Source organism: Saimiri boliviensis, chromosome 16, assembly GCF_048565385.1.
Source record: "Saimiri boliviensis isolate mSaiBol1 chromosome 16, mSaiBol1.pri, whole genome shotgun sequence".
In the NCBI taxonomy this organism is placed as follows: Eukaryota; Metazoa; Chordata; class Mammalia; order Primates; family Cebidae; genus Saimiri; species Saimiri boliviensis.
The window spans coordinates 59999810-60025841 of NC_133464.1; the positions used below are offsets into that span (position 1 = coordinate 59999810).

A 26032-nucleotide genomic window follows, 5' to 3' on the forward strand; every position below is an offset into this window, starting at 1 on the left:
TGGTACCTGGCTTTGGGGTGACCAGGATAGGAATATTGACCTGGAGCCTAAGAGCCTGTATTATTTATGTGACTGCTCTTCATTAGCACAAATAAACAGCAGTTAATTCTTCACCCACCTTTATCCCTGGGTTACACGCAGACAAGGAGGTGTGGCCCTAAGGGCAGATAGTGAGAAAACATTTGATTTTTTGTGTTTGTGTTCTATTCTTAAAATTAGATTGGACTATATACATCAAGGCTCTGAAAATGTACAATTCTTGAAACTAATGAAGTTTACTGCAATCTATCTTTTGTTGTGGCACCCTTGAATTTTTTCCTAAGCTGTTTCTCCAACTACATTGATATTTAGAAATGGTTTGTTATGGCCAGGCACTGTGGCTCACACCTGTAATCCCAGCACTTTTGGAGGCCGAGGTGGGTGGATCATGAGGTCAGGAGATTGAGACCATCCTGGCCAACATGGTGAACTCCAGTGGTGACAGAATGAGACTCCGTCTCCAAAAAAAAAAAAGAAAAGAAAAGCCTTGTTACTTGGATTTTACAAATTCAGACTTTATGAGATTCAATCTCTGAAATTTCTTTTCATCTTTTTATTTTTGAACTTTAAAACAAACATTATGTAAATTAGGTTGGGAGAAAATGTGGAAACTCATCACAAAAACAATTTTCCAACATTTTAGAAGCCTATGCCTTCCTATAGACAATTGTCATGCTAATTGTAAAAATGTTCCTACCTATTTGATAGAGATCTTGGAAAACAAGTTTGACATATTAATTGGCTTAATTTAATTATTTCAAACCTTTTCTCAGGGAACAGTGGTAGAAACTGCAGAACCTTTTGTTTTTTGAGACGGAGCCTCATTCTGTTGCCCAGGCTGGAGTGCAGTGGCACGATCTCAGCTCACTGCAACCTCTGCCTCCCGGGTTCAAGAGATTCTCCTGTCTCAGCCTCCCAATTAGATGGTATTACAGGCACCTGCCATGTCAGGTATTTCAGGACAGCCAGGCGGGGTTGCAGTTCCGCAGAGAAACTAAGAGTGTCTGTGCTGAGCTCTGGCTCCACCAGAGGGCGCGCGAACCCACCCCTGACCAACTTCCCTCTGAGGTGCCGGAAGCGGCTAGGATTCAACTTCCTCAGGGCAGCGCAAGGGTCGTGTCAACTAAGCGTTGTTCATTGGTGAGTAAAAAGCTTCCTTTCCACGGCCCTTACTGCAGGGAAGAGAATCGTTAGAGTACTCAGCAAAGGGAGAAATTCATCTAGAAAAATGAAATCCCTAAATCCCATCGTTAGGACTACACCCTGATATCATTGTCAACGTCCCAGACACAGTGGCTGCTAAGATGTATTCTCACAGTAGCCTCTAATATAATAATCACACCATGCCCTAACATGACTATGATATCCATACTGTGCCCTAACACCAATATAATATCCACACCATACTCTAACGCTAGTCTAATATCCACACTGTCGCTTCTAATGCTAATGTAATACTATCCACACGGTGCCCTAGTGCTAAAATAATATCTGCACTGTTCTTCAACACCAATATAATGTGTACACTATGCCCTAACACTAATATCCACACCGTGCTGTAACACTAATGTATCCACACAGTAGCCTCTAATACTAATAAAGATAAGAATATCTACTAAGTGCAGTCTGTTGACATTGAGGCTTTTATAAGGGTTCATAGCTTTGGATGAAACGTATCCTCTATAGTGGATTTTGATGATGTTTCTGCTTTTCTGGCATAGTATTGATATGGTTGTTTTAAAGAGTAATTTACTTTTTAATAATGTCATACTTCTAGAAAACTTCCAGTGGCAGTGCAAAATATAACCTGTGTCTTTCCTTAGAGTCCCCAGCAGTTATTGCTGTACCAGATTTGCAGCGTCCCACAAAGTACTCCTGTATATTTTACCCAAAGCATGGAAACTCTCCCAGGCTACCACCACATAACCCCTAGATCAGGAAATCAGCATGGTTCCTACGTGATAATTCAGTTCACAAACTCATTTTACTTTTACCTCCTGCCCCACCTGGGAGTATAATGTGTTTTTTTCATTCTGATCTAGTTTTCCTGGCACTGTTCCCAAGACTTTCCTGCATATTTATGATCTTGACACATTTAAAGAGCATACAAATTTTTGTTTGAACACCTGTTTTCAGGTCTTTGGGATATATACCTAGGAAGGGAATCGCTGAGTCATACGGTAAATCTGTTTGTAACTGTTTGAAGAAACTCCAAATTATTTGACACATATGCTGCACCATTTCATACTGTCACAAGCAGTGTTTAATAGTTCAAGTTTCTGCACATCTTTGTCAACACTTGTTTTTTTTAGTATAACTATTCTAGTGTGAGTTAAGCGGTATCTCTTTATGGTTTTAATTATGACTAATGATGTTAAGCATCTCTCAAGTGCTTGCTGGTGAAGTGTGTATTAAAGTTCTTCATTAGTTTTTAGATTGGATTGTCTTTGTTGTTGAGTTGTAAAAGTTATTTATACATTCTGGATAACAGACACTTAGGAAGTATCTACTGTGCAGTTTTTTTCTTCCTTTCTGTGGGTTACTGGAATGTTATAAGAGTTTATGTGTGGTCTCTGCCCCAGTGTCCTGAGGCAGAGCACTTCATACATTTGTAATGTATGAAGTGATATGTCTTTTGTATGCTAATGAGATGACTGATGGCTGGGGGCACCCGGACAGCCTCAGTGGGGCTGGTTGCCGAAGAAACCAACCTCGTCATTAGAGGATTTGAAATTTCAGCATCCCTCCCATCTCTGTGAAAGTTAGAGGTGCTGATGGCTGAGAATACCTAAAGGCGCTGTTGGGAACGTGCTAACACAGTGGTCCGCAAGCTTTTTGGCACCAGGGACTGGTTTTGTGGAAGACAGTTTTTCTATGGCCCGGGGTGGGGTGCATGGATTTGGGATGATTCAAACACATTACGTTTATTGTACATTTATTATTATTACATTGTAATATGTAATAAAATAATGATTTCAGATTGTCTTCCTGCAACTGGACGGTCCCATCTGGGGTGATGGGAGACAGTGACAGATCATCAGACATTAGATTCTCATAAGGAGCATGCAGCCAGATCCCTCACGTGCTCAGTTAACAATAAGGTTCATGCTTCTATGAGAATCTAATGCCACTGTTGATCTGACAGGAGGCAGAGTTCAAGCAGTGATGCACATGATGGGGAGTGGCTATAAACACAGGTGACACAATGCTTGCCTGTCCTCCTCTCACCTCCTGCTGTATGGTCCAGTTCCTGAGAGGCTGCAGACTGGTACCAGTCTGTGAGCTGAGGGTTGGGGACTCCTGCTCTAACAGACCTGGTCCTTGTCCTCATTCAGAAAGTTCAAGATAATAAGCACGGCAACGTTTTGGTCAAGCTAGAAAAAAGCATCATTGCGACCGCCAAGACCGCGTCCGCCCCTTCAGCACAGAGTCTCGCCCTTGTCATTCTGTCGCCCATCCACACCTGCCACCAGCTCACCATGGATGATGATATCGCTGCACTTGTTGTCGACAATGGCTCTGGCATGTGCAAGGCCGGCTTCGCAGGCGACGATGCTTCCTGGGCCATCTTCCCCTCCATCGTGGGGCACCCCTGACACCAGGGCGTGATGGTGGGCATGGGTCAGAAGGACTCCTACACGGGTGACGAGGCCCAGAGCAAGAGAGGCATCCTGACCCTGAAGTACCCCATCGAGCACAGCGTTGTCACCAACTGGGACAACATGGAGAAGATCTGGCACCACACTTTCTACAACTAGCTGCATGTGGCTCCTGAGGAGCACCCCGTGCTGCTTACTGAGGCCCCCTTGAACCCCAAGGCCAACCGTGAGAAGATGACCCAGATCATGTATGAGACCTTCAACACCCCAGCCATGTATGTGGCCATCCAGGCCGTGCTTTCCTTGTACGCCTCTGGCTGTACCACTGGCATTGTGATGGACTCCAGTGATGGGGTCACCCACACTGTGCCCATCTACAAGGGGTATGTCCTCCCCCATGCCATCCTGCGTCTGGACCTGGCTGACTACCTCATGAAGATCCTCACCGAGCACGGCTACAGCTTCACCACCAAGGCTGAACGGGAAATCGTGCATGACATCAAGGAGAAGCTGTGCCATGTCACCCTGGACCTCGAGCAGGAGATGGCCACAGCTGCCTCCAGCTCCTCCCTGGAGAAGAGCTATGAGCTGCCTGATGGCCGGTTATCACCATCAGCAACGAGCAGTTCCACTGCCCTGAGATGCTCTTCCAGCCTTCCTTCCTGGGCATGGAATCTTGTGGCATCCACGAAACTACCTTTAACTCCACATGAAATGTGATGTGGACATCCGCAAAGACCTGTATGCCAACACAGTGCTGTCTGGCAGTACCACCATGTACCCTGGCATTGTGGACAGGATGCAGAAGGAGATCACCGCCCTGGCACCCAGCACGATGAAGATCAAGACCATTGCTCCTCCTGAGCGCAAGTACCCCGTGTGGATCTGTGGCTCCATCCTGGCCTCGCTATACAGCTTCTAGCAGATGCAGATCAGCAAGTAGGAGTATGACGAGTACGGCCCCTCAATCGTCCACCGCCTGCGTCGTCCATCGCCTCCATCGTCCACCGCAAATGCTTCTAGGTGGACTGTGACTTAGTTGCGTTACACCCTTTCTTTTTTTTTTTTTTTTTTTTTTTTGAGACGGAGTTTCGCCCTTGTTACCCAGGCTGGAGTGCAATGGCGCGATCTCGGCTCACCGCAACCTCCGCCTCCTGGGCTCAGGCAATTCTCCTGCCTCAGCCTCCTGAATAGCTGGGATTACAGGCACGCGCCACCATGCCCAGCTAATTTTTTGCACTTTTAGTAGAGACGGGGTTTCACCATGTTGACCAGGATGGTCTCGATCTCTCGACCTCGTGATCCACCCGCCTCGGCCTCCCAAAGTGCTGGGATTACAGGCTTGAGCCACTGCGCCCGGCGCGTTACACCCTTTCTTGACAAAATCTAACTTGCGCAGAAAACAAGATGAGATTGGCATGGCTTTATTTGTTTTTTTGTTTTGGTTTGGTTTTTTTTTTTTTTTTTTTTTGGCTTGACTCAGGTTTTAAAAACTGGAATGGTGAAGGTGACAACAGTCGGTTGGAGTGAGCATCCCCCTAAGTTTTACAATGTGGCCGAGGACTTGATTGTGTACATTGTTTTTTAAAAGTCATTCCTAATATCGTGAGATGCATTGTTGCAGGAAGTCCCTTGCCCTCCCAAAAGCCACACCACTTCTCTCTAAGGAGAATGGCCCAGTCCTCTCCCGAGTCCACACAGGGGAGGTAACAGCATTGCTTTCATTGTAAATTATGTAATGAAAAAATTTTTAAATTTTGCCTTAATACTTTTTAAATTTTGTTTTATTTTGAAAGATTTTAGCCTCTGTGGCTACCCCTTTTTTTGTCCCTCAGCTTGAGATGTATGAAGGCTTTTGGTCTCCCTGGGAGTGGGTGGAGGCAGCCAGGGCTTACCTGTACACTGACTTGAGACCAGTTGAATAAAGTGCACACCTTAAAAAAAAAAAAGTATCATTGCAAGCTGGGCACAGTGACTCATGCCTGTAATCCCAGCACTTTGGGAGGCTGAGGTGGGCAGATCATGAGGTCAGGAGTTCGAAACCAGCCTGGCCAACATGGTGAAACCCTGTCTCTACTAAAATACAAATATTAGCCAGGTGTGATAGCGTGCACTGTAATCCCAGCTACTCAGGAGGCTGAGGCAAGAGAATCACTTGAACCCAGGAGGCAGATGTTGCAGTAAGCCAAGATCATGCCACTGCATTCCAGCCTGCACTACAGAGTGAGATTCCATCTTAGAAAAAAAAAAAAGAAAGGAAGGAAAAAAGAAAATAGCATCATTGCAAGCATTATTGCATGATGAGACTCTCCGAACTCAAGTTACATGGGCTTGCCTCTCCACCCGACCCCACGGACCAAGACGCCCTCCCCCTTGTTGTACTGAAGAACCTGAGCAAACTGTGTACCTGAAAAACACTCACCTAGTGGTAAAAAGCCTAGCCTATGGCATTGGACTGCCCGGGTCCAAATCCCAGCCCCAGCACTGACTAGCTGGTTGATCCTGACAAGTAGATCATCTCTCTCAGCCTCTGTGTTTCTGTCTACAAAATAGGCATATCAATCATCACAGCAGCTGATTGTGAGAATGGATTTAATGGATCTGGGCTGAGCCACGAGAGCTTTGAGGTTTAGAAAATCTTTCAGGCGATTCTAACTATGTGTTAAGGATCAAGAACCACTAATCTAATTACACTTGTCAGTGAAATATTTGTTATTGATTATAATGGTTATAATAATTATTATAGTTATATAATTTAAAAGTAAATATATAATATACATTCTACTAAGTATTTACTGTTGTTTGAGATGGAGTCTCACTCTGTCTTCCAGGCTGGAGTGCAGTGAGTGGCGCAATCTCGGCTCCCTGCAACCTCCCAGGTTCAAGCAATTCTCCTGCCTTAGCCTCTCGAGTAGCTGTAATTTTGGGCACCCGCCACCACACCTGGCTAATTTTCATACTTTTTGTTAGAGATGGAGTTTTGACATGTTGGCCAGGCTGGTCTGAAACTGCTGACCTCAAGTGATCCACCCACCTTGGCTTCCCAAAGCGCTGGGATTACAGGCACGAGACACCACGCCCAGCCACAGTAAAATTAATAACACCCCCTTCATTCTCCGGGAAGATTGGGATTAGATGATAATTTATATCAGAAGTTCATTAACCTTTTCATAAATGACCAGATTGTGCACATTTTAGGTTAGTGGGCCAGACCGTTTCTGCCACAACTGCTCAAAACATGAAATATAGAAATGAATGGATTTGGCTGTGTTCCAATGAAACTTTATTTATAAGAGTAGGCAGTAGGCAGGATTTGGTCTCTGGGCCATGGTTTGCCTTCCCCTGGATTATTAGCCGTGGGACATGGAAAGAACAAGACCCTTGCAGGGTCACACACGAGCCAGTGAGTAGCAGGACGGTTTGTTCAGTGGGAGAGATTTCCTGCTGCAGCTTCTGCCTCTGGCCTCTCCGATGCAGAGGCTGGCCAGGTCAGGGGTCTCCTGTAACTGGCCTCTTGTGACTCGCAGCTGCCAAGAAGGATTGCATCATGATACATGGTGCCACCTTTGCCTGGTCCCAGGAAAGCCCTCCCTGCCTCCACATGTACAGAATGACACCCATGGAAACTAGCCTCATGTTTTTAGGGAGAAGCTGCGTGGGGCTCCTGCCGCCTTCCACCTGAGGGGTTTCCAGCCTGGGATGGGAGTGTGGGTTAGGTTGGGCCAGGGCTCTGCCAGGAAGCTTCCCAGGATGCTCCTGTACCTCCTGCAGGTGGGGACCTGTACAGCATAGACCTGCGCCTCCTGCAGATGGGGACTAGGGCATCTGATTGTCCCCCATCAGGGGAGACACCCCTCTGCTCCTGGGCTGGCCAAGACATTGCCAAGGTAGGGCTGGCTGAGGAGCTCCATGGTTCAACCTCGTCAGCTTTGCTCACTTCTGTGCCACATGTATCAGTCCCAGATCATTATCATCTACAGCCCCCAATCTATGGCTTGATCTTTGTGGCCAAAAATCTCAGCCAGCCCTGAAACTCCGTAAGAAGGGAGAGAATATGTCCTGGGCAGTATTTGTATTGGTTGTCATTCACTCACTTCATTGATGGAGCACTTGCTATGGGCCATGCTCTGTTCTAGGTACTGGGGTTTGGGTAAAAGAAACAGACAAAGGCCCTGCTTTCTTGGGGTGACATGCTGATAGAGGTGAGGCCCAAACAGGAAGCCAGGGCAGGAGGACAGAGCATGATGGCATGCCTAGTGGGGGATGGCTTGGCATTCAAGCTGACATCATAAGGAAAGACAGTGAACTGTGGTGCAGGTGTCTGGGAGAAGAGCTTTTTTTTTTTTTTTTTTTTTTTTTTGGAAAGAGTCTTGCTCTGTCGCCCAGGCTGGGGTGCAATGGCACGATCTCGGCTCACTGCAACTTCTACCTCCTGGATTCAAGCGATTCTCCAGCCTCAGCCTCCTGAGTAGCTGGGATTACAGGCGCATGCCACCACACCCAGCTCATTTTTGTATTTTTAGTAGAGACGGGACTTCACTATGTTGGCTGTGCTGGTCTCCACCTCCCAATCTCAAGTGATCCACTTGCCTCATCTCCCAAAGTGCTGGGATTACAGGCATGAGCCACGTGCCTGGCATGGGAGAAGAGCCTTCTAGACAATGGGAATGGCATATGCAAAAGTCCTGGGTCAGGAGTATGCCTGGACTTGGGTTTTCCAACCTCAGCATGGTTGATATTTTGGGCTGAAACTTCATTGTTGGGTTCTCTCCTGTGCACTGTGGGATGTTTAGCAGACCCCCAGTCTCTATCCACTAGATGCCAGCAACACCCCCTACCAGTTGTGACATCCAAAAATATCTCTAGATCTTGCCAAATGACTCTTGGGGGATGCAGTCATCCCCAGTTGAGAACCATTGACCTATGGTGTTCAAGAAACAGCAAGGAGGTCAGCCTGGCCAAGAAAGAGCAGCTGAGACACAGAGTGGAAGGTGCCGGGACGTCGTTCAAGATCATCAGGACTTCAGCTTTGACCCTGAGTGAAATGGGAGTGCTGACAGGTTTAGCTGGGAAGTGTTAAGAGCTGACTTGAATTTTTTGTTTGTTTGGTTTGTTTTTTGATATGGAATCTCACTCTCTTGCCAGGCTGAAGTGAAGTGGTGTGATCTCAGCTCACTGCAACCTCTGCCTCCTGGGTTCAAGCAATTCTCCTGCCTCAGCCTCCTGAGTAGCTGGGATTACAGGCATCCATCACCACACCCAGCTAATTTTTGTAGTTTTAGTAAAGACGAAGTTTCTCCATATTGGTCAGGCTGGTCTCGGACTCCCAACCTCAGGTGATCTGCCACCACAGCCTCCCAAAATACTGGGATTACAGGCATGAGCCACTGCCGACTTGGGTTTTAACAGATCCCTCTGGTCACGGGGTGGAGGATGTGCTGTGGGACATGGACAGGAGTGGGGCGGGACCAAGAGCAGGGGCAGGGAGGGGAGGAAAGAGCCTATTTATTGCAAGAGCCAAGGCAGGAGGCCAGGCTGGTGAAACCCTCAGGCTACTGCCAACTCTGTGTGTGCACATGGGTGGACGTGCATGCATGTGTCTGCATGGTGTGCGTGTGTGCACACATGTATGCCTGTGAGCGTGGATTGCTTGGGTATGCACATGCGCTTGTGTGTGTGGGTGTGTGCCCATATTGTGCGTGTTGCTGTGTGGCTAGCATGCTTGTATGAGTGTGCAAATGTGCAACCTCCACCTCCTGGTTCAAGCAATTCTCCTGCATGTGTGCACACTGTGTGTGTGTGTGTATGTGTGCACACATGCACAGATGTGCACAGGATGGTTGCTCAAATAGCCAGACAAGGACTGGGAAAAGAACAGCCCCTCAGGTGCTCTTAGACTCCCAGAGCAGGAAAGCTTGGCTCCATCTGGGGCTCACCCTTCCTTAAAGATGGGGGCTGGGCCCTAACCAAGGTCATGTCTCCTTTCTTGCGTTGAGAGAATAAAGCTCAACATGCCCCAGGGCTGTTTCCTGGCTGTAGTCAGTCCAGTGGGAACAGAGAAGTCCTCCCTGCTCTCTGTCCTCTTTGGGGAACTGTCAAAGTGGAGGGGTTCGTGAGCATCAAAGCAAGGCCACTCCCTGCCTGTCTGCTAGGATGTCCCCATCATCCTGAAAGTCCCCCTTCCTCGCTGCCTTTCCACCCCTCCCCATCCCAGCCAAGCTCACTTTCATTCATTCTCTCCACCACCCGCCCACCAAGAGCCCAGCTCCCACTGCTCCTCAAAACCTGTCATACCTTTGTCCCCATCATCCTTCTGTGACCAAAGTAAGTTTTGTTTTAGTGTTCAGTGGCCTACATGCTCCAGGAGGCCTGGGTGCAGAACACCTCTGTGGTGGAGAAAGTGTGCCTCAGGCAGGAGTTGGACCCAGCCTGGCTGGAGAGAGTCCTAGAGGCCTGTGCCCTGCAGCCAGATGTGGACAGCTTCCCTGTGGGAGTCCACACTTCAATTGGGGAGCAGGTGAGAGTCTCGGGGTCTTTTCGGTCAGGGAGGCATTGCAGTTAGGGATCATTTTGGTCCCTGACTCATCATGGACAGTATGATGGAGAAATGCAGGGAGTGGTCAGGGAAGTGGGGGAGAAGAAGGGCTCAGCTAAGGATCAAGCACATATTAGGTGCTCAATAAATAATCATTAATCAATAAATAGAAATGATTAATCTCTCAACAAAGGGAGAGGCAAGGAGTTGTGGTAGGGATTGGCTGTGAGGGTCTCTCTGACAACTGAGAGTGAGATGACTAGACTCTTGTCTTACTCTGCCCTGCCTTGCTGGGTGACATTGATCTAATTGCTTCCCTTCTCTGGGCCTCACCAAAGGGTCTGGACAGAGATGTCCAGGACACAGGAGGTATACATCTGGAGCTATGGATTGGGCAGGAGCTGGCAAACTGTGATCCCCCCAGGCCAAATGCAAGCCTCCACGTGTGTGTGTGTGTGTGTGTGTGTGTGTGTGTGAGAGATGGAGTCTCACTGTGTTGCACAGACTGGAGTGCAGTGGCTCTCTGCAACCTCCCCCTCCCACATTCAAGAAATTCTCCTGCCTCAGCCTCCTGAGTAGCTGGGATTATAGGCACGTACCACCACACCTGGCTAATTTTTATATTTTTAGTAGAGACAGTGTTTCACCATGTTGGCCAGGCTCATCTCAAACTCCTGACCTCAGGACATCTCCCCATTTGCCTCAGAGTCAAAGCCCAAGTCGTGTTGATCCCTGGCAAAGTCCCTGTCACCTTGCTCTGGTATCCATCATCCCCATCTCCCATCATCATCTCCTGGCTTCACTCCAGCCTTCAGAGTCTCTGTGATGTTCCCTGATCCCCCACAGCACACTCTGTCCCCTGGGCCTTTGCACCTGCTGTTCCCATTGCTGGAAATCTCTCCCCAGGAGTCCCCAGGGCTCATCCCTCACTTCTATCACATTCACAGAGAAGCTTTCCCTGATTGCTTTATCCACCAGCACCACCGCAACCCTGCTCATGCTAGTGCGCCTTACGCCCACATTTGCTTTTCCTTTCCTTTCCTTTTTCCTTTCCTTTTTTTTCTTGAGACAGAGTCTTGCTGTGTTCCCCAAGCTGGAGTGCAGTTGTGCAATCTCAGCTCACTGCAACCTCTGCCTCCCAAGTTCAAGCAATACTCCCACCTCAGCCTCCTGAGTAGCTAGGATTAAAGGCAGGTGCCACCATTTTTGTAGTTTTAGTAAAAATGGGGTTTCACCATGTTGGCCAAGCTGATCTCAAACTCCTAACCTCAAGTGATCCACTCACCTAGGCCTCCCAAGGTGCTGACATTACAGGTGTGAGCCACCGCAGCTGGCTGCACCTGCTTTAGTATTTATTCTTCATAGCGCTTTCCACCTGATGTGCTGTCTGTGTTACTGGTTTGTTTATGGATTGCCTGTCTCTCTTCCCCTCATTAGAATGATGGATCCATTCAGATAGCAGAAGCTTTGTTTCGTTCATTGTTGTTTTCCCAAAGCCTAGAACCCTGACGAAGATATGATAACCAGGCAGTAGTTATTAGTGGAATGAATTAATGTAAGAAAGAATGAATATGTCATCTGAGTCTAGATTACAGAGAAAAACAAAAGAAGGAATGAATGGCCGGGTGCAGTGGCTCATGCCTATAGTCCCAGCACTTGGGGAGGCCAAGACAGGTGGATTGCTTGAAGTCAGGAGTTCGAAACCAGCCTGGCCAACATGGTGAAACTCCATCTCTACTAAAAATACAAAAATTAGCCAGGCATGGTGGTACACCTGTAATCCCAGCTACACGGGAGTAGGTCAGGAGAATCGATTGAACCCAGGAGGTGGAGGTTGGAATAAGTTGAGATCATGCCACTGCACTCCAGCATAGATGAAAGAGTGAGACTCTGTCTCAAAAATAAATAAAAATAATTTTAAAAAGGAATGTATAAAAGACAAGAAGGCCTAGATAGAAGGAATAAGTGATAGTAATTAATAGACAAGGATTGTCTTGTTCTCAATACAAAAGATAAATATTTGAGGTGATGACTATTTCAGTTACCCTGATATGATCATTACATACTGTCTACATCAGGCGTCCCCAAACTTTTTGCACAGGGGGCCAGTTCATTGTCCTCAGACCGTTGGAGGGCCGCCACATACTGTGCTCCTCTCACTGACCACCAATGAAAGAGGTGGCCCTTCCTGAAGTGCGGGGAGGGGGGCCAGATAAATGGCCTCAGGGGGCCGCATGCGGCCCGCAGGCGGTAGTTTGGGGACTCCTGGTCTACATCAGGGATCCCCACACCCCCTGGCCACAAATCTTTACCAGTCTGAGGCCTGTTAGGAACTGGACAGGCAGCACAGCAGGTGAGCAGGGGGCAGGCATGTGAGGCTTCATCTGTGTTTACAGGCACTCCTTATTGTTTGCATCACCACTTAAGCTCCACCTCTAGATCAGTGGCAGTGTTAGATTCTCATAAAAGCGCAAATCCTGGCCGGGCGCGGTGGCTCAAGCCTGTAATCCCAGCACTTTGGGAGGCCGAGGCGGGTGGATCACGAGGTCAAGAGATCGAGACCATCCTGGTCAACATGGTGAAACCCCGTCTCTACCAAAAATACAAAAATTAGCTGGGCATGGTGGCGCACGCCTGTAGTCCTAGCTACTAGGGAGGCTGAGGCAGGAGAATTGCTTGAACCCAGGGGGCGGAGTTTGCGGTGAGCCGAGATCATGCCATTGCACTCCAGCCTGGGTAACAAGAGTGAAACCCCGTCTCAAAAAAAAAAAAAAAAAAAAATTAACCATTTGTAGGCAACTTATACAAGTGGAATTATACAATATTTGTCCTTTTGTGTCTGGCTTATTTCACTTAGCAAAATGTTTTTAGGGTTCATTCATGTAGTAGCATGTCTCAGAATTTCATTCATTTTTTTTGTTGTTGTTGCTAAGGCTGAATACTATTGTGTTGTCCATTCTATCTATACACAAATTTTGTTTATTATCATTTTATTAGTTACAGGAGAGTTTTACTTCTTCTTTTGGATTTTCTGTTTTTAAATTTTCTTTATAGACATTCATGTCATCTATACACAAAGATTGTTTATTTCTTCCTTCCTTATCTGTATATTCTTGTTTCCTTTTGTTGTCTTATTTCACTAGCTAGAACTTCAGATGTAATGTTAAATAATAATGATGATAAAGGACATGTTTGCGTTGTTCTCAATCTTAGGGAGAAAACATCCAGTTTCTCACCATTAAGCTGTAGATTTTTTGTGGATGTTCTTTATCAAGTAGAGGATACTTCCCACTAGTCCTAGTTTTCTGAGAGTTGGTACTTTCAAGGGTGTTGGATTTTGTCAAATGCTTTTGCTGCATGAATTTATATGGATCCTATAATTTTTCTTCTTTAACCTCTTAATGTGCTGAGTTCATTGATTGATTTTAGAATATTGAACCATCCTTGTATACTGAGAATAAATCCCACTTCCTTGTGTTGCATAATCCTGTTGAGGCACTGTTGGATTATATTGGCTAAAATTTTGTTAAGGATTAAAAAATCTGTATTCCTAAGGGATTCCAGTCTGTAGTTTTCCTACAATGTCTTAATATTAGGGTAATGCTAGATTCGTAGAATGAATTGGGAAGTGTTCCTTCTGCTTCTATATTCCAAAAAAAAAAGATTATGTAGAATTGGTATTTCTTCCTTAAATGTATGTTAAAATTTACCAGAGAAACCATCTGGGACTGGTGTTTTCTTTCTTGGAAGGTTATTGACTCAACATCCTTGCCTACTCAGATTATCTGTTTCTCCTTGCATGAGTTCTGGTAGTTTTTAATCTTTCAAGTAATTGCTCCATTTCATCTACTTTATCAAATTTTTGGCCATAGTGTTCACAGTATTCCTTGATTATTCTTTTAATTTTCATGGGACAATTAATGATGACTTATATCCCATTTCTAATATTGGTACTATACTGCTTATATTTTTAAATTTTCTGTACATTATGATGTTTTGACATTTTTTAAAAAATCCTTTCTGGCTTGGGAGAAACTACGCCCTCCTGAGGCTAGCCAATTCATAGCTAAAGGTCTTATCCAGGGAGCATGGCTTTGATATATAAAAACAAAATATCAAGCCATACATCCTCTGTCTGGCCCATATACAACAGGCCTTCCTCTGTCTTAACCATTGCAGAGATACCTACCAGATAACCAAGGACAACTTGTATACTCCAAGGACCTCTGAAATTATTCATACTAGCCAATCCTAACCTGTTTACTCTACCCTACCTTGCATTTCCTATGGAAACTCCAATAGAGGCTCTAGTCAAGGCTTTTCTCTTGCTCCTGTTTTCTGCCTCCTGACTAACTACCCCAAGGCTTCCCCATGTAACACCATATGGCATTGCATGGCTCTATTTCTAGGACCTGTGAGTATAATAAATGTTTTCCTCCCATGGACACACCTGACTGACCATCACAGAAAATAACACAGAACAGGAGATTTGGATCTTCTCTTTTTCTTGGTTAGCACAGCTATTAAGTTTATTGATTTTAACTAGATTCTGGTTTCTGTAATTTTCTCTATTGTTTCCCGGTTTCAATTCCATTGATTTATGTTCTAATGTTTATTGTTACTTTTCTTTTGCTTTCTTTTAGGCCTAATATTTTTCCTTTAGCTGCTGAAGGTAGACATTCAGATTGAGTTTAGATTTTTCTTCTTTTCTAATATATGCATTGAATGCTAAGCACTCCAAGCACTGCTTTCAGAGGATTCCATGGGTTTTGACAAGTTATTTTTCAATTTTTATTTAGTTCAAAATATTTTTTAATTTTTCTAGATATTTACCTGACCCATGTATTATTTAGAAGTATGGGTTTAATTTGCAGATATTTGTGGTTTTCCAGCTGTTTTGTTACTGATTTTTAGTTTAGTTTTATTGCGGTCTGGGACCACAGTTTGTATAATTTTGTATATTATTGCGGTCTGGGACCACAGTTTGTATAAGTTTGTAGGTTGAAGTGTGCCACCTCCCCCTCCCTACCATATATTGAAGTCTGAACCCACAGTACCTGTGAATATGATCTTTACAGATGTAAATCAAGTTAGGATTGGGTCATTAGGGTGACCAAAATCCAATATTACTGGAGTCTTTATGAAAAGCAGGAATGCCATGCAAACGCAGAAACATACAGGGGAAATGCTACATGATTATAGAGGCAGAGAGAGGTTGCGGTGATGCAGCTGCAAGCCAAGGAATGCCAGGGAGTGACAGCCACCATCAGAAGCTAGAAAGAGGCAAAGAAAGATTCTCCCCTGCACGTTTCAAGCAAAACATAGTCCTTCTGATACTGTGGTTTTGGACTTCTAGCCTCCAGAGCCACAAGAAAATACATTTCTGTTGTTTTAAGCCACTCACTTGGTGGTACTTTGTTTCAGCTACCCTAAACTATATAATTTCTATTCTTTTAAATTTATTAATGTGTGTTATGGCCCAGAATGTGTTCTAGCTTGGTGAACATTCCATGAGACCTTGAGAAAAGTGTGTGTTCTGCTGTTATTGAAATGAGTATGCTATAAATGTCAATTATATCAAGTTGATTGATGGTGCTGTCTAGAGCAACTCTTGCTGATTTTCTGCCTGCTTAACCTATTAATGACTGAAGGAGTAGTGTTGAAGTCTCCAAATATAATAATGGATTTGTCTATTTCTCTTTGCAAATCCAATCAGTTTTGGCCTTATGCATTTTGACACTGTTGTTAGGAGCATATGCACCAGGATTGTTCTGTCCCCTTGGAGAACCGACTCCATCATTAATGCTGTTCTTTGTCCCTGAAGATTTTTCCTTGTTCTGATGTCATCTTGGTTTGAAATTAACATCGCTATTCCAGCTTCCTTTTGATTAGTGCTAGCATAGTCTTCCTTTCTTTATCCATTGATGTTATAAATTGTTATTTTTACGATGTTTTAACAGCTTGAGTGATTTATTTCATGTATCTATATTTACCCATATAAAGTGTACTATTCATTGGCTTTCAGTGTATTCACAGAGTTGTACACCATCAACACAATTGATTTTAAATTTTTTTCATTAGCACCCCCTAAACCCTGCAACTCCTTAGCCAATCCTCCATCATTTGCCAAGCCTAGGCAACTACTAAACTACTTCTGTCTCTCTAGATTTGCCTTTTCTAGACATTTCCTATAATATGCAGTTATATTGAAATAGAATCCTATAGTATGTGATCTTTTGTGAATGACATTAGATAATAATTGGTCTTTTGTGAATGGCTTCTTCCACTTAATATAATAGATTCAAGGTTCATCCATATTGCTGTATATATATGCTTCATTCTTTTTTGTTTCTGAATAATATTCCATTGTATGAATATACCAGTTTTCATTCAACCACTAATCAGTTTATGACCCTTATGGGTTGGTTTTGTATTTTTTATATTATGAATAATCCTGATATAAACATTTGTATATATACTTTTCATGTGCATTGTTTTCATTTTGCTTGCGTGTATACTTAGTAGCTGTTGATGGATTATGTGGTAACTCCATGTATAAACTATTGAAGGATGGCTAGACCATTTTTCACAATGGCTGCATAATTTTCACATTCCTACTAACAGTTTATGAGGCTTCGAGTTTCTCTACATCCTTCTCTATACTTGTTATTGTCCATCCATTTATTTATTTATTTATTTATTTATTTGAGATGGAGTCTCCCTCTGTTGCCCAGGCCGTAATGCAGTGGTGTGATCTCTGCTCACTGCAACCTCTACCTTCTGGGTTCAAGTGATTCTCCTGCCTCAGACTCCTGAGTAGCTGGGATTACAGGCATGTGCCACCATGCCTGGCTAATTTTTTGTATTTTAGCTGGGTTTCACCATGTTGGCCAGGCTGGTCTCAGACTCCTGACCTCGGGTGATCCACCTGCCTTGGCCTCCTAAAGTGCTGGGATTACAGGTGTTCCCCTATAACCACTGGCTGTCCATCCTTTTGGACAGCTGTTTTAGTGAGTGTCAAGTGGCATTTAATTTTGGTTTTAATTTTCATTTCCTTGAATACTAACAATATTGAGCATCTTTTCATGTTCTTTTTGGCTATTTGTATATGTTCTTTGGAGAAATCCCTATTCAAGATTCTTTGCCCATTTTTAACATGGGTTGTCTTTTTTATTTTATTTATTTTTTTTTTTTGAGACAAGGTCTCACTCTGTCACCCAGGCTTGCATGCAGTGGTGTGACCATGGCTTTCTGCAGCCTTGATCTCCCATGCTCAAGTGATCCTCCCATCTCAGTCTCCTGAGTAGTTGGGACTACAGGAATGCATTACTGGACCCAGCTAATTTTTATTTATCTATTTCCTTTTTTTTTTTTTTTTTTTTGTAGCGATAGGGTCTTGCTCTGTTACCTTGGCTGGTCTAGAACTTCTGGGCTCAAGTGATCCTTCTGCCTTAGGCTCCAAAGTGCTGAGATTACAGGCATCAGCCACTGCACCTACCTGTTTTTGCATTTTAATAGTTCTTTATATCATCTAGACACAAGTTATTTATCAGATATATAATTTGCAAGAATTTCCTCACTTCCTGTAGTTTGTCTTCTTACTTTATTTATGGTATTTTTTGAAACAAAAGGTTTTTAGTTTTGATTATGTCTATTTTTCTTTTTTTATTTTTTGGTAATGCTTTTGGTTGTCACAGCTAAGAATCCATCAAAGATTCTTAGAATTGTAATTGAACGTCATAAAGATTTAAACCAGGCGTCCCCAAACTACGGCCGGCCCGCGGCATGCAGCCCCTTGAGGCCATTTATCCGCCCCCCCACACACACACACTTCAGGAAGGGGGCACCTCTTTCATTGGTGGTCAGTGAGAGGAGCACAGTATGTGGCGGCCCTCCAACGGCCTGAGGGACAGTGAACTGGCCCCCTGTGTAAAAAGTTTGGGGACGCCTGATTTAAACCAACAGTTTCTTTGAAGAGCTTTAGAGTTTTAGCTCCTAAGTTTAGGTCTTTGATCCATTTTAATTTTTGTATATGATGTGAGGTAAGGATCTAACTGCATTGTTTTGCACTAGGATATCCAGTTGTCTCCCCATCTGTTCAAGATGATTCTTTTCCTATTGAATGGTCTTGCACCCTTGCTAAAGATCAGTTGACCATACACACATGAACGTTTATTTCTGGACGTCTATTGTATTCCAAAACAACTGGAATTATTAACTGCTTACGTGTTTCAGGCATGATCCTAAGCACGAATTCATTTGTTTCTCACAACATCTGTGAGGTGGGCACTATTCTCATTCCCATTTGACAGATGAAGTGCCCAAGATACAGAGTGTTTTGCCCAAGGCCATGTAAGTAACTACTAAGTGGCAGTGCCAGTGTAAGAATTTAGGTTGACTAACTTGAGAGCCTGAGATCTTAGCCGTGCATGCTCTAAACAAAAGTTAGAAATCAAAACTTCAGAATTCCACTGAAGAGTTCACTTTAAACGGAGTGAAGGTCACATTAGCCAGTAAGGGTTTGAAAAGCAAAACAGGAAGGGCCTTCCTCACCAGCTTGCTTTCTGTGGAGCAGCGGCAATGGACCTGTCTTTTTTGGTTGGAACTCCTACAATCGCCTCCCCACCCCCGCCCCCACCAAGTTGATAATTTGCACTGGCTGTAAGTCGAATTTGCACTTAGTTCCTGGGGCAGTGCTGAGTGGTGCGAGCAAGGGTCAGGCCCACTGCCTGAGCCTCGCGCCACATTCTGCACAGAACCTGGGAGTGGGAAGGAGTCCGGGTCCAGACTCTCGCGGGAAGATGCCTCGTTGCCTCGGTAACCGCGTCGCAGTTGCCAAAGATGGCGGGGCGTGGTCTTTGGTCTCCCGGTCAATTCGACTCCAGGCTCCTGGGGAGTGTGGGCTCCGGCGATTAGGACGCCTAACCTCCTTTATCTTCGGGTCTGAAACTCTCTGCCTCTTTTACAGAGAAGCAGCTTTCCAGGACCTCCGCTCCTGCCACCGGGTCAGCAACCCTCTGCACCTGGACCCGACCTCTTGGCTTGGAGGAAGAATATAAGTAAGAAATTCAGTGGTTGAGCTTTCCTTCTTTCTTTCATCTAAATAAGGCTGCTTACAAGTACTTTTTCTGAAGACTGGCTGGATCTTCAGGACCACTTACTCTGCAGCATTCCCTTCTCCTCATCTTGTTCACTGTCCGTTTATCCTTTCTCTTTCACCTGAGTAGTTCGCCTGCGTCTTAGAAGATATTTGAAGTGGGCGAAAATTTAGCCAACTAAACAGGAATATGCTTTTGGAAGTTATTTGAGTTAGCAGGAGTTGCCACGAATAGTTCAGTTTATAGTTTAGGTTATTTCGCTTAGTAGCAAATTCATAGAGTTTACCTTATGTAAATTTCCTTTACATTGGTTTCTAAATTGAAAGCATGCTTCCCAGTGCAATCAGAATTACCGTTCTCTTTCAAATTTTCTTTATCTGGTCTCAGTGTAATTACAAGTATCTTGACAGACTTTCATTCTTGGCCCATTCCACTCATCATCCCTAAGTTTTACACAGCAGCCAATGTAATCTTTTAATTTGATCATGTAATTCATTTCCTTAAAACTCTACAGTGGTTTCCTGTTGCACTTTAAAAAGCTCCTCCTGCCCCCTTTTTTGCTTGATTTTATTCCCGCTCCCATTTACCCCGCTAAAACTCTCCAGCTTAACTGGCCTTTTAGTCCGAAAACTCTTTCAGGTTTTTTTTTCTGTCTCAGGAAAAAGACAATTCACACACGCCTTCAACCTGTATTGTGAGTGGCCTTCCTTGACCATGCTAAGTAGGCTCCCTTGTTGGTCTTTTTCATCGTCTTACTGATTTTTCTATCTAGTTAGCATAATTTGTTACAATAAATGCATTTGTTAATTTCCTTTTTTTTTTTTTTTTGAGACGGAGTTTCCCTCTTGTTACCCAGGCTGGAGTGCAATGGCGCGATCTCGGCTCACCGCAACCTCTGCCTCCTGGGTTCAGGCAATTCTCCTGCCTTAGCCTCCTGAGTAGCTGGAATTACAGGCACGCGCCACCATGCCCAGCTAATGTTTTGTATTTTTAGTAGAGACGGGGTTTCACCATGTTGACCAGGATGGTCTCGATCTCTTGACCTCGTGATCCAGCCGCCTCGGCCTCCCAAAGTGCTGGGATTACAGGCTTGAGCCACCGCGCCCGGCCGTTAATTTCCTTTTTGTCTGTCTTTTCCACTGGGCTGTAAGTTCCAAGGGCAGAGACCATGTCTGTTTTATTTGCCATTGTGCATACCCTTATAAAAAAGTGTATTTTAACAACTCCCTTTTTAAAAAAATTTAATATAAAATAACTAGTTTAAAATTTGGAAATAGTTGGGAGTTTGTATCAGAGGGTTAAACTAGAGTTACTGTATGATCTACATATGATGTATATTTAAAATTAAAGCATATTTGAAAATAAAACTGAAGAGTACTATGTTTAGATGAACTATACACCAATTTACCGCAGCAAGTAGGAAAATAATCATATCTTCTTCTCTCTGATCAAATGGGCCTATTATCCCAGTTCACAAGTGTGCTTAAGCAACTTAATCTGTTGCCTATATATACTTATCAGCTGTGCATGAATCAAAATGGTTATTTTCATATTATTATACATATAGTATTAGATACCTGGATTAGGTTTGTCAGTTATTTGAGAGTATATTTTGCACCTGGCTCTGGTGTATCATTAGGGATATAGTCCTGCTCAAAATAAGAAATATACAGGGATTATTATTCTAGCATGGGTTGTTTTATAAAGCGAGATTGCTAAACAGTATTACATGGTGTCCAGTTGTAACTTGTTCTGTTGCCTGTACTCTGAGTTGTGCACATGTGAAGCATATGAACGGAGTAACTCTCTACACTACCTGAATCTTCTAGAGTACTTCTGTGTCAGGAAGAAGAGAAAAATGTCTGGCCATCCCTATAAGCAAGAATATGAGATTATAACAGTATGGTATCGATTTTGCCACTGTTGTCTTGGCATTAGTCATTAGAACGCTACTTCCCAGGGACCTGAATCCAAAACCTCTGCTCCTGTTGGAGGAAATAATCACTATTTGAGAGGATAGACTAAGGAAGATGCTAATCACCCAAGTGGATAGATTTTTCAAGCTTCGTTTCTGTGTTATAATACCAAGAGCTAAACAATAAGATTACATGATAACTGGTCAGGCAAGCCCCCTCATTAATCCCAGTTACACTGGATTTACAGATTAATTTGCAGATAACAGACTTATTTATGCTATTGAATCTTCCACGAATATGATACTTCTCCATTTACAGGGTTTTTTTTTAACCTTTAATAGTGTTTTGTTTTACAACATAAAATTCTTGCATATATAATTTGCTTTAAGGGGCTGAATAGTTTTTGTTGCTATATAATAAATGGACTTTTTTCTATTATATTTTCTAATTCGTTACAAATGTAGGATTTTTAGATGTTGGTGCTACATCTGTATTTACATACACACACAGATCTTCAGTCCTGCTGGACTCTCTTATTCATTTTATGAAGTCCCTTGGATTTTCAATGAAGACGGTTATATGCAAATTATGATCATTTTCTCCCTTGATAAGTCTCCTGCATTCTGTCTTTTTCTCTGTTTAGGACTTCCCATGTGATATGGAATAGAAAAAGTGATGGTGAGCTTCCTTACCTTATTTATGATTTTGAGAAGCCCACTTTTAATAATCACTACATTTGAAGTTTGCTCTAGGGTTTTGATAGATTGTTTTTTATGTTTAAAATTCTTCCCCTTAATTCCTAATTTGAATAAGTGTTAAATGTATCAAAACTTCTTTTTTCCCCAATCAATTCAGGTGGTGGTATGTTCTTTTTTCCCTCCTTTAATGCTTTAACATACTAAACTGCAAAGGCAGCTTTCTTGTTTTCCTTTAAAGACTTGCTAGATTTGATTGGTATAATTTTTTATGTAGCTTTTTGCATCTATGTACAAAAGTGAAATGGGTGTTACACTTTTTTTCTAGTTCTTGTCCTTTCTGTTTTTGATATCAATATTATACTGGCTAGATGAAACAAACCGAATAGTTGTCTTGTTTTGTTTCTTTTCTTGGAAGCTTTTTTTTTTTTCGCTCTTGTTACCCAGGCTGGAGTGCAATGGCGCGATCTCGGCTCACCGCAACCTCCGCCTCCTGGGTTCAGGCAATTCTCCTGCCTCAGCCTCCTGAGTAGCTGGAATTACAGGCACGCGCCACCATGCCCAGCTAATTTTTTGTAGTTTTTTAGTAGAGACGGGGTTTCACCATGTTGACCAGGATGGTCTCGATCTCTCGACCTCGTGATCCACCCGCCTCGGCCTCCCAAAGTGCTGGGATTACAGGCTTGAGCCACCACGCCCGGCGGAAGCTTTTTATAATGAGAGATTTTTTGCCCTTTGATTAAAATTGTGAAACTGTGTCAGTCTAGTGTTCGTCAAGGAGACTCTTTTTGTCTATGAATTTAGCTTCTTTAATGATTACTTACCTATTTAGATGTTCTATTTCTAGAACGATTTTTGGTTCTAGAAAAGTGTGCATGTGTGTTTTAAAATATATTAGCATAAACTGACTCTACAGTTGTGTGTTTGAAATCTTGACTGTCTCTGTAACCATGTACACCCCTCCTTTTGGTAACTTTCCAATACTGTTTGTTTTTGTCTTTTTCTATCAAGGTTCCTGGGAGATTTTTCTGTTTTGTTGGTCTTTTCAGGGAACCAGCTTTGGTTTTCTTGGCAGTCTGTGCTATTGTAAAATTTCATTAAACTTTATAGAAATAAAGACAGACAGATGATCTAACTGGGGTGGATTAATTTTTTTTTTTTTTTTTTTAGTTTCTTGACCTCATTTATTGTTTTATTTTTTAATAAATATATTTAAGTCTTTAAATTTCTCTCCAGCTATAGCCTAACTACATTCCAGGACTTCTTTTGATGTATATTTCTCTTATGGTTATTAAGTTCTAAATATTATGTGGTTTCATGGTGATTATTTAGAAGTGTGGTTTTTAGTTTGCAAGCATATAGAGTTGTTTACTGTTGTCTCCTTTTTACTTATTCTAAGTATGTATGTGACAAGGTCCTGCTCTGTTGCCCAGGCTGATTGCAGTGGTGCACTTATGGCTCACTGCAGCTTTGACCTCCTGGGCTCAAGAGGTTCTCCCACCTCAGCCTCCCAAGGAGCTGGGACTACAGGCACATGCCACCATGCCAGGCTAACTTTTTTTTTTTTTTTTTTTTTTTTTGAGGCAGGGTCTCACTGTGTTGCACAGACTGGAGCGCAATGGTGTAATCTCAGCCCACTGCAACCTTCACCTCCCAGGCTCCTGAGTAGCTGGGACTACAGGCATGTGCTAGCATACCCGGCTAATTTTTGTATTATATTTTTTTGTAGAGAGGGTGTTTTGCCATGTTGCCCAGGCTGGTCTTTAACTCCTGGACTCAAAACGATCTGCCTGCCTCGGCCTCCCAAGTATTATTATTCTGATTTAGATTACAGATGCCACCATGCCCAGCCTAGTTTATTTTAAATTGCATTATAATTAGAGAATTGATAAAATACTAAGTTTTTAAAATGTGTTCAGACTTATTTGTGGCCAAGTGCCTGTTCACTTTTTGTAGAAGTTCTATGTGTTCTTTGATAGAAAGTATATTTATTATTTATTGACTAATCTCTTAGATTAAGCCAATTATATTTGTTATCCATTGATTTCCTCAACTTTTTTTTTTGTTCTGGCTTTATTGGTTTCTGTTAGAAATGTATTAAAAATCATCAATTATAATTATAGAAAAAAATTTCTTATAATTGTGGCGAATCTTATTTGACATGTAAATCTTCTGGATTCCTTTCATTCGTATGCAGTGTCTGTTACAGCTTTCTTCATCCTTTATTTTCAAACTTTGTATGTCCTTTATCAATAAGAGCATTCTTTTTATAACCAGTCTGTTAATTTCTGCCTGTTAATAAGTGAATTTAACTTATTTACGTTATTACATAACTTGAAGTTGTCTTAGCCCCCTTATTTTTTATGTTTTCTATTTGTTATGTCTTCTCTTTGGTTCTTGTCTGTATGCTGCTGGATTGAATGGGTTTTCATTATGTCTTTATTGTTACTGGTTTGGAAAGATGTGAGAACGGTTTAACTTGGTTTCCTCTGTTTTTAAAATTAAATAATATTTTACTTTGTTGATTTGAATACACCCACACCCAGTTAATCATCAGTGTTATTTTTATAGTCTGTACTAATTTAGATTTAGCATTTTTTCTATATCTTCATGATTCTTTTTTTCCAGATTCGGTTTTCCTCCTACCTGAAGTGTAGATGCTTCATTACTTCTTCCGGTGAAAATCTAAGTCTTAAACTCTCTAGTCTTTTAGAAAATTGTTACTTTGCACTTACTCTTCAATGACAGCTTATCTGAATGTAATTCTAGATAGCCAGTTTTTCCTTCTTAGCCCATTAAAGATATCCTTATATTGTCTGTTGGAAATATAAGGATAGAAATGTTTGAATGTTAGAAACCTTAATGAGCCACCTGCTGTCAGCTTTTTAGATAATTACACTCATAGACTACTTTTCTCTGTTCTTTTGAAATAATGATTTGGTAGTTTAGTGAGTACTCCTCTTTTTTTTTTTTTTTTTTTTTGAGACAGTTTCGCTCTTGTTACCCAGGCTGGAGTGCAATGGCGCGATCTCGGCTCACCGCAACCTCCGCCTCCTGGGTTCAGGCAATTCTCCTGCCTCAGCCTCCTGAGTAGCTGGGATTATAGGCACGCGCCACCATGCCCAGCCAATTTTTTGTATTTTTAGTAGAGACGGGGTTTCACCATGTTGACCAGGTTGGTCTCGATCTCTCAACCTTGTGATCCACCCGCCTCGGCCTCCCAAAGTGCTGGGATTACAGGCTTGAGCCACCGCGCCCGGCATGAGTACTCCTCTTTATCTTTAAAATTCTGTCCTTTCACAATGATATATACACATGTAGATTTGTTTTCTTTATTCTTCATTAGATTCACATCTTCAGTTTGGGAGATTGTCAGCATTAGTTCTCTAAATATTGACATTCTCTCTTCTTGGGATGTCTTTTCTTTTCTTTTGGAGACAGAGTCTTGCTCGGTTGCCCCGGCTGGGGTGCGGTGGCAGGATCTTGGCTCACTGCAACCTCCACCTCCCAGGTTCAAGCGATTCTCCTGCCTCAGCCTCCTGAGTAGCTGGGCCTGCCGGCGTGCAATACCACACCTGCCTAATTTTTTATTTTATTTTTATTTTTTTTTTTTTTGAGATGGTATTTCACTTTTGTTGCCCAAGTTGGAGTGCAGTAGCGCGATCTCAACTCACTGCAACCTCCGCCTTACAGATTCAGGTGATTCTCCTGCTTCAGCCCCCCAAGTAGCTGGGATTACAGGTACCTGCCACCATGCCTGGCTAATTTTTGTATTTTTAGTAGAGTTAGGGTTTCTCCATGTTGGCCAGGCTGGTCTCCTGGCTTCAAGTGATCCTTCCTCCCCCACCTCCCAAAGTGCTGGGATTACAGGTGTGAGTCACTGCACTCAGCCCTCTCTGGGATTTCTTCTATAACTTCTGTTATAGTAGGTACATAACATCTGTCTTCAGTGGATGTTAACCTGTCTTTTGTGCTTTTTATCCCTTTATTTTCTGTGCCTCCTTGTAGGTAATTTCTTTCTGTCTTCTAATTCACGCATTCCTTTTTATCGGATTTCTTAATTTCAGTGACTGTGTTTTTCATTTATGCAATTTGTATTTGGATCCTTTTCAAATTCAGCTTTTTTTTTTTTTTTTTTTTTTTTTTGAGA

The 26032-nt window shown here is 43.0% G+C and overlaps 1 long non-coding RNA gene and 1 pseudogene across 4 annotated transcripts in view; both read left to right on the forward strand.

Annotated features, from left to right (window-relative positions):
• The first annotated feature begins 380 nt into the window (after positions 1–380).
• The window catches only part of LOC104649968 (uncharacterized), a 64880-nt gene continuing 39228 nt past the window's right edge, over positions 381–26032 (forward strand). For 3 of the 4 annotated variants that reach the window (XR_012514368.1, XR_012514367.1, XR_743717.3), the window contains exon 1: positions 19033–19232. This is a non-coding gene — a long non-coding RNA (uncharacterized LOC104649968). Of the gene's footprint in view, positions 1180–19032; positions 19233–26032 lie in introns of those variants that run through there. The other variant, XR_012514369.1, reaches the window with a different exon arrangement.
• On the forward strand, positions 3374–4685 carry LOC101045766 (actin, cytoplasmic 1 pseudogene; annotated as a pseudogene).